Source organism: Stenella coeruleoalba (assembly GCF_951394435.1).
Source record: "Stenella coeruleoalba genome assembly, chromosome: 3".
Taxonomy (NCBI): Eukaryota; Metazoa; Chordata; class Mammalia; order Artiodactyla; family Delphinidae; genus Stenella; species Stenella coeruleoalba.
The window spans coordinates 71829378-71843314 of NC_137148.1; the positions used below are offsets into that span (position 1 = coordinate 71829378).

Sequence of the window (13937 nt, forward strand, 5' to 3'; positions counted from 1 at the left end):
CTAGGCCCTGAGTAAGAACAAGCAGAGCTCTCCTGCTGACCAGTAGTGGCTATCTGCCATGAGGAAAAATAAGCCTTTATTATTTTAAGCCACTAAAATCTTGGGATTATTTCTTGCCACAGTATAACCTACCCTATTCTAATTGATAAGAGCAGATATAAGCTCACAGTGTTTAATCTCCTACCCCCTAAACTGAAGCACATTTGGGGTTACATCGTTATATTCCAGGAGATTGTAGAAGCCACAGGATAAGAAAGATCCATGTTACAACAGCGTCCACTGGGCTCGTTAATATTACATTTTTTTTAATACTTGAAAGTTGCAAAGAGAGTAGATCTTACATATTCTCGCCACAAAAAAGAAATGGTAATAATGTGACGTGACAGAGGTGTTAACTAACGCTAAGGTGGTAATAATTGTTCAATATATAAGTGTATCAAATCAACACATTGTATATCTTAAATGTACACAATGTTTTGTCAATTCTATTTCAATAAAGTTGGAATAATCAAGTGATCTCTTGTGGAGAAAATAAAATGTTATTTTATATTAAGACAAACAGACAGATGAGTGCAAAATGTCATACAGGGGTTTTTTTGTTGTTTTTTTTTTACGGTATGCGGGCCTCTCACTGTTGTGGCCTCTCCTGTTGCGGAGCACAGGCTCTGCGGCCATGGCTCACGGGCCCAGCCGCTCCGCGGCATGTGGGATCTTCCCAGACCGGGGCACGAACCCGCGTCCCCTGCATCAGCAGGCAGACTCTCAACCACTGCGCCACCAGGGAAGCCCTGTCATACAGTTTTAAGATAGAATAGAAAACGTCAAAGAATTTTGGAGGCATAGGTTTAGAGGATGAAACAAGTAATCAGATCAGAAGAGGGATCTTTGAGAGGAGTAGCCTCAGTGAACAGAAGAGGAAACTGAGGTGCAGAGAACCTATGTGACTTATCCAGTGTCACTTAATGTAGTCCAAGTTGGCTTATTCCAATTCCAAAACTCTTTTGCCACCTTGGGTGTGTAGAGAAATGATTCTCCTGGTGTTCCCAACGACACAAGGGGAGAGACAGATCCTCATGTAAGAACCAGGCATCTTCACTATTCACTTGCGGGTGATTGCTTATACTGGTGGCAGTGAGGTGGCTGACCTCAAGATCAAACCGTCAATTGTTCACAAAGAGAGATATCTAACAAATATTCTGCTTTCCTTTCTTTCCCAACTCCTCACCTTACATAGATGGAAAGATAAAAAATAAACAAAGATTTGCCTTCCCCTCCCTCTACATGCCTCCAAAATTTTCCAGCTTTTGATCTTTGTAATCTAATCAACTGTCTCCACTTTGGGCTCATGAAATATAATGAGTTATTTTTTTAATATGCCTCAGAGAAGGTTCCTCAGTGCTAAACAATCTCTTTTAATAGGTGTCTTTAGAAGAAGGCAGGGGTTAAATAAATAACCCTCTACAGTCAGTTTAGTATCAGATCATTATTAAAGTATTATCTTGGGTAATGTTTGAAAGTAATATTTATGTTTTCGTTTTTAGGTTGGAACATAGGTTTTTGTTTTTTTTTTCAGACTCTTGGAATTTTATGAAACTGAGTTTTCAACTGGGAGAATTCTTTGGAAGCAAAGAAAATGACTTAAAAATCATAACACACCCTTATTCCCAGTCTTTCAGAGCTAACAATACATATGTAAGATAACTTGATCTGAAACTCTAGAAGCAACTTAGCCAACATTCTTTGTATCTATAAAATCAGCCTATGATGATTTAAGATCAATAGCTTATAAAAGTCAATATTCAAGTTCTACCTGTTTTAAGTGTGGTCCATTTCTACTACAGACCTTACTGAATGCTCAGCATTGTGAGGTGCTATAAGCCATGTAAACTCCATGCCATGCAATGTCCATGAGCACTGAATCACATTATTGCTTGTTTTTCATGCATATCACTCACAAAAGAGTAATTTCTTTTGCTTTTGCACAAGTCCCTGCTTATTTTCGGAGAGCATAACTCTCACAAATGAACTTTTGTCTCCCTGTTGTATTCTCAGTAAATGGATTTTTCCTGTGATGCTTTGTAGATGAAACTTGTCTCTAGAACAGTGAGTACCACCCCAAGTCAGATTTTAGTGATTCTATTGTCATTACAGCTGCAGAAGGAAAGTCTTTAAGAAATTTCCAAAAGCTCCCAAACTAAATGCCACAGGATGGTCCCCATTCTACCTGTCCAAATTGTCCTCCACTCCTTCTTGCCAAAATCTTCTCTGCCAGGGCCACCTCCCAGCAGCATTCCACTTCTAAGCTTTCACTCATACCGTTTTAACATATCCCATGTCTATGTTGCACAAACTTTTCTCTGCGCCCATCTAAATCCTGCTCAACCTTTGAAACCTAATCCAAATTCCAAAGCCTCCTGGAGCACTTTCTATATTTACCTTCAACAATAATCCAATTCTGTGAATTCTGACAGCAACTGCTGTGCCTGCACTTCATTCGGTTGTTCAGTCTTATTCTGTTCTGCATCATCACGTAACTGCTAGATTGCATGCATGTGTCTTGGTTCTTTGATGTGATCAAAAGGTCATGGAGAGGAGGAAATATGTGTAAGCTAGAGAATGAAATACATGAGGAAAAGCCTACATGGCAAATAAGATCTTCATATATTGCCCAGTTCTTAGATCATTATAAATGTTCTAGGTCTACTATACAATGACCCAAAGAGGCAGACAAAACTTCACCTCTACCCACCTACCACAACAGCCACCCCCAAAACTGTTTGCCCTTTGGAGTCATACTAAAATGAAGGCCAAAACTCAGATGACCCTGATGAGCCAATCTAGCAAACAGACTGCTTCACCAGTGAGACTAACACATTAGACAAGACCAGGTGGCAGGAAGTTTACAAAGCAGCAGACAGTAGTGATGTGTCATGCATAACCAGAGGAAATCACCTAGCCACTGTCACCTGCAGACACTGCCCTCATTCCCTCCAGGTATAAGCTACCTCTAGAAATAGCCTGCATCACAAAGATGGCCACAGAGCACAGGCATCCTTGACACATCCAAGAGATATGATCTTGAAAAGGCATGCACCTATGTCATATATGCAAGTTTCTCACTATAACTACAAGATGGAAGTAGACTCCTATTACTTTTGGAATATGGGGTTGGCCAAAAAGTTCATTCAGGTTTTCCCATAACAGCTTACAGGTGAACGAACTTTTTGGCCAATCCAATATATATAGTTCTATACATATTTCAATGTTTTGGCTGTGTGGCTGGTTTAGTAGAGAATGGGAAATTTTCAGTATTTTATCTGTATTAACCAAAACTATTGTTGCTGGTAAGTCAATTCACTCTTCTCAGCATAACAGAGGTAGATGGCTGCACGTGCACACGCCCACACCCACACCATCTTCCTTGGACTTTACTTTCTTTGGTTAACATTACAGTTAATGTGCACTGCAGGTGGTCATCCACATAGAGGCAAAATGCTATTTTAAAAGTTGCCTTCAGTTTGTGCCTGTTGTTCCAGAGCAACAGTTCTCAACCATGGGTGATGCAGCCCCCAGGGGACATTTGGCAAAGTGTGGAGACATTCTGGGTTGCATGACTCGGGTGGTGGTAGCGCGACTGGCATGCTGTTAAACATCCTGCAATGCACAGGGCAATCTCCCACAACAACTTATTAGGTCCAAAATGTCAACAGTGTCAAGTTAGAGAATTTCTGCTCTAGGGGTAAAAGCAATATATAATCTTAGGTAAAGTGTGCTTCTTCTTTTGGGGTGGGGGGGAGGCAGGGGTGGGGAGGGGGAATTACTTTAATGATTCTTTGTTTTATGCAAAAGAAAAACCAAAGTCTTATTCCGAAATAGGGAATTTCAGACTCAAAGGCCTAATAATGGCTTTGTGAACAGTATTTCTACAGAAACCAGTACAGTGTTAACTTCCTTTTTAAATTCCTTGGCTAGGGTAAGAATTTTAACTGAGCAGGACCCAACAGGGCCTTTCCAAGACAGACCCCTCCCCCATAACCTCTGCTTTAGCTCCTCTCTGAAGTACCTAGATAACAGTATCTGATGCACATTTCCTGAGTTGTTTTATGAAAACCCCTACCAAAGCGAAGATGTTAACTATTTGATGACCATGAGCACATATCCCCCAGGCCTACTGGAGCCTGAGGACTGATAATGTTACCCCCTGCGACACAGCCCTGTTACTTCACCATCAACCAATCAGAGAACTGTGCATGAGTTGATCACAAATCCTAAGACCCTCCCCCCTCCCCCACCTTGCCTTTAAAATACTTTCCTGAAACCTATTGGGAATTCAGATTTTTCAGCACTAGCTGCCTGCACTCCTTATCTGGTGCCTTACATAAATGCTGCGTCTTCCTTCACCACAACTGAGTCAGCAGACTGGCTTTACTGAGCATGGGCAAGTGGACCCAAGTTTGGTTCAGTAACCAATGAGGAAGGAGGCAGGGACAAATGGCCCAGATTTCCAGGAAGAACTGATTTGAGGGAACCCCTTCTAAAGGAGATAAAATGACTCCCAGCAATGTCACAGTAAGCAAGGGGCTAAGAAGAGCCAGTCGAAAATATGCTCCCTGTAATGAGCATGGCAGACGGCAACCAGAATTGATGAGACTTGAACCAGTGGTAAGTTTTCCTTTTTCACATTGTCATCCTCTTATAATACCCCCAAGCCCTCAAAAGAAGTTTTGTAAAGTATCACAGCCTAGTATTTGTTGTGTTCAGGGCATAATGATTACCCAGTCGAGGATTTAATTAGGGCAAGTGCAGGTAAAAGTGGGAAGGACACCAGGGGAGACTAGAAGAGTAGTGAGATCCACATGCAAGCCAAACCCTGAGTGAGGCAAAGAAGGAAGAAAGGTTGGATCGAAGCCTCCTAGACTATTCAGCAGCCTAAGGGAGGTTCAGCAAGGCAGTGGGAAAGTCCAGGAACCAAAGATGGCTGTCAGAGGAGTTGTGTGTCTTCCAGGATGAGTCTGCCTGAGTAAATCTGCCTGGCTCAGATACTGGCTGGGAAGTGTGGCCTTAGTGCAAACGTGGGGGGATAGATGTCAGCCTGCAACATCTGGGGAAGTTTGGTCAATTACAGTCCTTGTACCTGGAGATCTACTATGTGCATTCTCATGGCCATCTCACAAATATGACCATAACCAACTATTGGACTGGTCAAAGTATCTGTCTCCTGGACACCTACCCTCAACCCTATCATCTGCTCAAATGCCCTCCTTTCAGCCACTTGCAATTGATGCTTTAATTATTGATAAACATCTCAACGATAAATAGTTTCCAACCAACAAAGAACAAAGAAAACGAAAGGCCAAATCTTCCATAATCGCTAGAAAGCCTTCACCTATATGATAGCTTCACCTAGGACTGACATATGGCTATGCTGCTCAGAACTCCAGCTCAGGGTGCCTTAGTAACTTGCCAACCTCTCTCATACAATGACTGCCAACTCGCTTTCCAGACTTGAAACTGCTCCATTAGAGACCCATCATTACCCACTACAGAACTTCTAAGAGAAAATTGAGTTGAATAAATTATTAGCAATTTCATAATAAACTTCAAATCATCTTCCATACATTTTCCTCAAACTGCCAGGGTAATTTATATATTAAACATTTAGATAGTATCATCCTTCCTTGTCAAGTCTCCCTTGTGAGAGATTGTTAAGTGAAGAGTAGACCATTATATTCCAGGAGAGTTTAAGTTCAGAAAGGCCTCAAGGCAGACCGTGAGCTAGAAGACTTCTCAAAGGCCTGCCGGCAATGTGATTTTATGATTTTGTGATAATCAGATGAAGAACCTGATAGCACATTGAGAAACTTTTCCCACAACAGAAAAGGAAGCCAGCGGAATAGCCAGCCTTAGGGAATGCCTCGCTTCTTGGGCTATCTCTTAAAATATGGAATATATTTTTAAACCATAGATAATCATGCTGTGCCCTTATTCAGAACTTCTTTCGGAATAAGTTGTCATTAGAAGACAGTATTTGTTTGCATTTGTAAACATTCTAAAAACAGCATGCCGAAGGACTAGTGAGCCTTAGAAGATCATCATGAGATTTTTGGTTTTGGTCTTAGAATTTCAAACATGACCAGCAGGTATATTTCCAGTAACAGTGTGGACTAAAGTTCATTTCTCCCTTGTATCTTGCACAGTGGGTTCACACTTGCCAGCCCAAAACAGAAGAAATATTGATATAGTGATTTCAGACAAAGTTACAGTCAAGTTGGCCTAAAACACTGCGGACATAAAAATGTCCCTTAGCGTGTTCTTCACTCAAATCCATATGATTTTTGGTGACCCTCACACTAAAATTACTGTTCACATTGTTTCCATCTTCTTCCATTTGCCCAGTGCTAGAACAAAAATGTTATTAACTTCAAAGAGTGCACACACCGGCACACACATACACTCATGCACTCACACACAAAAAGCTCAGCTTGTCAACAGCTTTGGCGTAGTAAAATACAAATGATAATTAGAAACATGTGTCCCCAGCAAAGAGGCACAGAAACTAAAAGGTCATCTTTTTCCAAATGACCTAATTAGAAAAGCCTGGAGTGCTGGCTACAGCATAATGGTTTTACACAGCTTTTAACTCCGACTTCCTGTTTTAAAACAGTGCAATTTACTGCTCCTGTAGCAAATATGAATTGTCACTTAATGCCAACAGATTTAAGCCTCACAACACCACCCGCCTCCAGCAATCTCCTCATTGTTAGACCCATCAGCTGAGGATTGCTGATTTACCATCCCAGAATGACCATTTAAAACCTAGTGCCAGGATTGCTGCCAAGTTGAGAACAAGGGTTTCATGTAGAAGAGAGCCCACGAGGTACTTTACATTAATGCCAATTGAAATATGCATGAATAGACCAAAGGGAAAAGCAGTTGTTCTGAATCAGACTATCAGTGAATGCTTTTTTAGATTCTTTTTTCTAGTCCCAGAGCTAAGATTTTGATGCTGAATAATTTTAATTGCCCAGAGACAACAGACACACACTGGCTGAAAATGCTGCATGGTAGAAGCTCAAACAGGCACCCAAATAGAATTGTCGTTTTAAATAGATGTCTCTGTAAATTTGTATTTAATCTCTCTCATATTTATTCAATATGTTGTGATGTTTCATTAAGTATTCATTTCACTTGTCTGTTTCATTGCCTCAATTCTCCCATCTGAAACACCTAACTAATGCTATGAGGAGGAATGTTTATCCAAGACTGTGAAGAATTTAAAAAAGCAGTAATAGCAACGGGTGCCCCGCTACGGATTATATTTCCTAGCCTCTCTTGTAGCTAAATGTGGTCATACGACAAAATTTAGGCCTACAGCAGGTGTACAGAAGGGATGCATACAATTTCTGAGTCACCTTTGTATAGACTATTTGCCTTGAATTCTCTGTCTCCCTGTTGCTGTCTGTGAAATGGTGACAAGAGCTTCTCTGACAGCCTCGTACTATTTGTCTATATACTTTTCCATGAGAGAGAAATAAACTTCTATCACTCTTAAGATACTATAGATCAGATCTACTTTGTTACAGTAGTTTAGCCTGCACCTCAGCTGATACAAACAAAGGGAGGATCAAGAAGTTGCATCTATTCATTGTGCTGTTGATTTTGGATAGATCTTTTGAATTGTTCAGTTCATTAGTAAACCAAAGAGAAAGTGACCTTAGGCTAATCCTCATTCTTGCTAATCCTTGAATCTACACCAGTCTTTAAGATCCAACTTAGTTCCTGGGTTCTGTTCCATAAAATAAGGAGGATGAGGGTTGTTGGAATTTCAAAATCCTATGGTCTAAGGTTCTATACTGTACTATGACTTGAAGTAGATCAGATCTGAATTATTTTTCATGGCATTATATCAAAAGAGAAAAATCTGTAAATGCTGTTTCTATAATTCCTCAGATAAGAGAACTTTTCATACATGCATTTCTTTCATTTAATACTTTTCTGCAATATTTTTAATTCCTCTCTTCCTACTGTTTCCTTCCTTTTATCCTTAGTCACACAAATATCTATTCCAATTTTTTAAATCCTTTCATTGGATTCTGCTGTCCCTCTGATAAGTATCTTATTTTATATATTACCTTCTCCATCCAAACTTGTCAAACATGTGGTCTAGGTCATCTGTGTGTATATTACGTTCTCATTCTCTCCTTAAATCCCTAAAACCTGTGTTTGCCTCTGCCAAATCTACTAAAATTTCAGAAGATAACTATATACTCTATTTTCCCAATCCTTATGTTCCTGGACTATTTGTTTATACATCCAACAAGCATTTACTGAGCCTCTCTCATGTATCATGAAATAAAGGAATTAGGATACAAATCACAGTGCCTAAAGATCCCACAGTTTCATACCACTGGGCTGTTTTAAAGAATCTCCTTGAACTTGCCTTACTTTCCATGAAAATACCATTCTTCTGCTTCTCACCCTACTGCTCTGATTATTCCATTCTCTTTCTTGACTATTCTTCTTCCAGCACCCCTTAACAGGATTTTCCTCCCATGCTCAGTACCAGGTCCTCTGTTCTGTCTCTCTACTCTTTCTTTGGAAATAGCATCAGTTCTCCTGGCTTCAATTAAAATGATTATTATCTGTCCCTAGGCATAAATTTCCACCCAAGCTTCAGTTTCATATTCCCAATTATACCTCACACTACCCTTGAAATCCCAACATGTTCAAACCTAAACTAATTTTCTTTACACACACTCCCATCTCCACACCCTACCTATTTCCCTAGTATATTCTCCTACATACATGTACATTAACTGTCTCCTCTTTCTCTTTCCCTATACAGGTTAGCCAAGCCTTCCTAGACAATATTAGTAACAGAAGTTCCAGTCAAAGCAACATTATTTCCTTGGCTGCTTTAATTCAGGCCAGTTCACTCATGGTAACAGAAGAGCAAGCATTTACCTTTCCTCAGACCATGGTTTCTTCCATGTAGTGCCAAGTAGGTGGGAGAGCAAATGAAGGAATGTCAATAAACAGCTACATAATTTACTAACAACATTAACCTGACAATCATTAGAGAAAGAAGTAATATGCCCAATCTCCAAAGAGTTCTCAAATATTCAGACTTAGATGAATATGTTTTTAAAAGTGTTTTACTCCAGAACCAAATTATATGAGTACTCCTGGTTCCTTCCATTTCTATGTTATTAAAAAAATGGGAAGCTACATGTCTTTTTCCTTTCTTCTTCTATGGTCGATGTTAAATTTACCTATCGTCCTCTTGGTTTTGGTTCCACTTTTGGCAGAGACCTTTTTATCTTGATTTGATACATATGTTTACATGTTTCAAAAAGACTATGAGACCTACTTTTGCCTCATTTCATACCTTATTTCACACATGCATACTTTTTATTGTGTGCTTTATCAGAGTTCTTAGATACAAAAAACACAAAAGGATTCTTAAAGAATGAATACAGAGTGCCCAAGATCACCTAAGTGTCAGGCTTAGAGGCTATGCAGTCAGGAACAATACCCAAACCAACTGAAGGACTACCCAGCAAAGACCCCTCCTACACTGCCCAAGGGACCCAGCACAGGACACTGGAAACTCTTCTACTGCTAACCTGGAAGGCCAGATGTCTCTGCCATCACCTTCACCTGCAATTAGTTATTCATATACATTTTCCCATTGCCCACTTCTGAACTGAAGTCTCGGTGAGGGTCATCTGACTGGTAATACTTCAGTTACATGACTGTACCATATCTGCAAGGGAGGCTGGGAAAGTGAATTATTGCCCTCAGCTTTGGAGAGAGATTAAAAAGGTAAGTAATATCATCAAATTTGAAAGAATATTCTAAGATTCTGTGCAAACCGTAAGTCTGACAAATGTCCACTACGTTCACTCACTGGCTTCCCTTCCCAATTTCTCTATCTTTGCCAGTATTACTATTATTTTACCATCAAGGCTTCTACTATCAGTCATGTATGCAATTTTTTTAATCCTTCATTTCCTAAATCCAATTAATCAACAATTGTTTTCAAGCCATCTACTACTTGTCCAGTGTAATTATTGGTACTGGGAAAATTCAAAGAAATATAAGTCATGATATGGCCAAAAATCTGTAATAAACATATAGAAGAAAATGAAATAATTTTAAGTGGTGAATGAAAACACTTATTTTATTACAATAGGAATTTTGAGAAGAGATCTATCAGCATGGATCAAGAAGTCAAGAAAGGAAGGTTTTGTACAAGAATTTAGTATCCAATCAGGCCTTAAGTTTGGGCTAAAGATGGAGATTGTGCACACAAATCTACCTGTATTCTTCCCAAATCCTCACTAAAACAATAGTGAAGAAATAGAAAGTTATGAACCTATAACAAGTACTACTTACTCAGGAACAATGCCCAAAACACAGAGGGAATGTCCAGCAAAGACACTATCTACACTGCCTAGGGCACCCAGCATGGAATCCAGAGAGGGTCCACTGGCAGATAAGAGATTGCAACAAAATTATGGTAAATGTTAAGCAGATAGAGGAATGATAACTGATGTGAACGAAACCACAGATTAGAATGTTTCACAGAAGGATACAGTTAATAAAGATGTCAATTACCTCCCACAAACTCTGGACTCATGTGCCACATATTACAGAAAATACCAGCAACTAGGTCTTTATATCCTTAGAAGAAGAATGAATATTTTTCCTCTGGAAAAACTGAATAAGCCTAGAGAAAGACACCACATTCTGACACACAGCACTTCTCTAGCATAAGCATCAGCCTCCCAAACAATAACTGTAAAATAATCCCTTCCAGTCCGTGAGCCACATGGAAAAACACAGGTTTCCCATTCAATTCTTTGAGGCCTTACTTTTAAATATGGACAAAATCAGACTTGAGAAAAATGTTCAAGATAAAAGACTGAGGTAAAAATCAATCAGAATATATGACCCCAGAGAAAACAAAGACTGAAAGCCTTTTTTTTTAAAGCCCTTAGTTATTATATTGCACAGAAACAAGGTGCTCTGAAAAAAACGAATAGTCAAAGAACAAGAGCGAGCACTTTCAAATTAAAAATATTAATGAAATGAGAAATTCAAATGATGGGTTGGAAAATAAAATATAAATCTCTCAAAAGATAAAGCAAAAAACAGGGAAAAGATGGAAAGTCTGATAGAAACTATATAAAATACAAGGTTTTGATCTAGGAAGTTCAACATCTGACGTATAGAGAAAACAAAACAGTGAAGAGAAGGAAATTATCAAAGTAAAGGCACAGAATAAAATTCCACAGTTTATGAGATTGGTTTCCAGCTTCAAGTAACCCACTAAAAGAACAGAAATATTAATAAACAAATGAAAATATTCATACCAGGAGATGCCCTAGAGATATTTCAAAACACTATGAAAAAGAAGAAATACTAAAAATTTTCCTGCAAGAAGAAAAATGTCAAGAATAAAGACATTAATCAGACATTCAAGAACTCATACAATTTTTCTCACACATACCCTTTCTTAGGAAGTTATTTGGCAATGTGCTCTAGCAGAATGAGGGAGCAAACCAAAAGACATGAGCCAAAAAAGTAAATTCAAAAAGACAGAGTTGACTCCAACAGGAAGGTATTAAGGGAAGTCCTAAGATTACTACTTTATAACAGGCTTGGTAGTAACCATCCCACATAGGAACAAAAAGATGAAGATTGAGTGAAGAAGTCACCAGGAAAAACATTTTAAAAACTTGAAAAACAAATGCTCAAAACGATAAAGGGCTTGAAAAATGAGTGAAGAGTTATTAAAAAGGAAGCCATAGCAAGAAAAAAAAAGGAAGACGTGAAACTACAAAAAAAAGAAAAACTCTGTAGAAGGAAAAAAAATAAGAATGTGACTTAGATCTGGAGAGAACAATATTCACACAGTCATAGTAATGAAAACAGATTATATAGAAAGAAATAAAGTAGGGAAATGAGGAGTATAAGAAGCCTGTGTTCTTATCTTCAGGGCAGGAAGTAAGAGCTTCTAAAATTGCTCATCACAAAATACCAGCATAGAGAGTTAAACAGCTAAAAGAGTTAAAGATTTTTTCCTCTGGGGAGTAAGACTGGGGAGTCCAGGAGCAGGGTAGAGTTAAGTTTTTTTTTTACCAGCCTTTCTATGATATTTGCTTTTTTACCATATGAGTGTTAATTTTGCATTTTAAGTTGTTGTTTTTTTTTTTAATTAAGGGCTTAGGAGGGTAAATAGGATTTGGCAGAACTGATGGGTGAGAGTGCACATTAAAATCACCAAGGAGAAATGAAGTCTTGGGCTCAGTGAAAAGCCTGGCTGGTCAGAGTTGAAGTGTTACCATAAAACACAGCTGGAAAGCAAGGGTGGGACTAAGTTACTGAGGCCAGCAGTTTGTTGAGAGCTTTCGTAGATACCTGAATAACACTTCCATGAATGCAATGTTTTAGAAAAATCTGATTGGCTCTAGTGTGCAAAATGCCAGAGGGGAGGGAAAGAATCAACTTTCAGTCTCTCTCCTAGTCTATCTAATATATCTGGTCTAACATGTCCACCAGTTCATTTTTGCCCCATAATCATAAAGCATAATTATCATGGTACTGTTCGCCATGATAAAGTCAAATCAGCATTTAGGACTCTTTATGATCAAGGTCAGTGGTTCTCATTACTAACTTCTTATTAGTATCATCTAGGGATACTTTTAAAAAATACATGATTTTAGGGCAACATCTCAAACTAAACTCTCTGGGCAATAGTTCTCAAAATGTGGTGCCTAGACTAGCAGCATCAATGTCACCTAGGAAATTGTTAGAAATTAAATTTTGGGGTCCCACCCTGCAATACTGAATCAGGGTGAGACCTCCCGGTGCTTCTGATGCTTGCTAAAGACTAAGAATCACTGCTGCATGGTATACTGCTTCCAGTCCAGACTTTGAACCTGGCAACTCATTACATGACCTTCAGCAAATTACTTAGCCACTCTTGGTTTCCTCATCTAAAAAATGGAGATAATATCTACCCATCAGGTTTATGGAAAGGATTAATTTGAGTAAGGAATTTAGTTTATAAGTACTCAATAATTTTAAAATAGTATAGTTTTAAAAAAAAATTTTATATTCTCTAGAATCCAGACAAGCCAATCTACTTACCCTTTCATACACTTGTGTCCACACTGTATTAACTCAGTGAAATGGTTCTGCCTTCAAGAAGTTCACAATCTAATAGAAAAATACACATACACACTAATAAAAACTTAATAAATGTTGAAACACATTTAAACAGAGTGCTATTAGAATGAAAAGAAAGCTCCTTAAAAAGTCTTACAGAAAAGCTTAACGGAAAAGGTGGAATTCAAAAAATGGTAGAATATCAGCATCTAGAAAGGAGGAGGAAGAGAGTAATGCAAACAGTCATAAGAATGGGTAGCAAGTTAAACATAATCTATTTCAGCACTTTCAACATCGTGTAATAGCCGGCCCCTCCTTCTCTTACTATCGCCTCCCCCAGACAATCTTGAGCTGCACTTCATGAGCAGTACATGCAGACTTTCTTAGGACAAAGGTGGAATTCGTTACATGAAGTGTCAGGGGCCACACTTCGGCCTTCAGGTGGACATTTCAGCACACTGGACTCACAGCCTTTCTTTCTCTTTGAGTTCTTTCCCCTTCACACCCAGCTCCTTTCCCGTGTTCACCCCGCCCTCATTCACATAAGCTCTGAGCCTCTGAACTCCATTACTTTCTATACCAAGAATGCTCTTCTCTTCGCGTCTCTCAAAAATCCCACTTTACTTTTGGGTCAAAATTCAAATGAGAGTTATCTCCTTTTTGAAATCTTTAGATATTTACAACCAGAAGCAGAATATTCCTATGTCAGAGCATTTCTGAATTTCTATTATAGTCCTTAACATGTGCATTCTTTAATAGAA

At 38.8% G+C, this 13937-nt stretch overlaps 1 long non-coding RNA gene across 2 annotated transcripts in view; it reads right to left on the reverse strand.

The window, feature by feature from the left end:
• Window positions 1-13937, reverse strand: part of LOC307183536 — a 314069-nt gene that overhangs the window by 269000 nt on the left and 31132 nt on the right. The window contains exon 2 of one of the 2 annotated variants that reach the window (XR_013827520.1): window positions 13159-13227. The exons of the other annotated variant lie outside the window; for it this stretch is intronic. This is a non-coding gene — a long non-coding RNA (uncharacterized lncRNA). The remainder of the gene's footprint in view (window positions 1-13158; window positions 13228-13937) is intronic. 2 annotated transcript variants of the gene reach the window in all.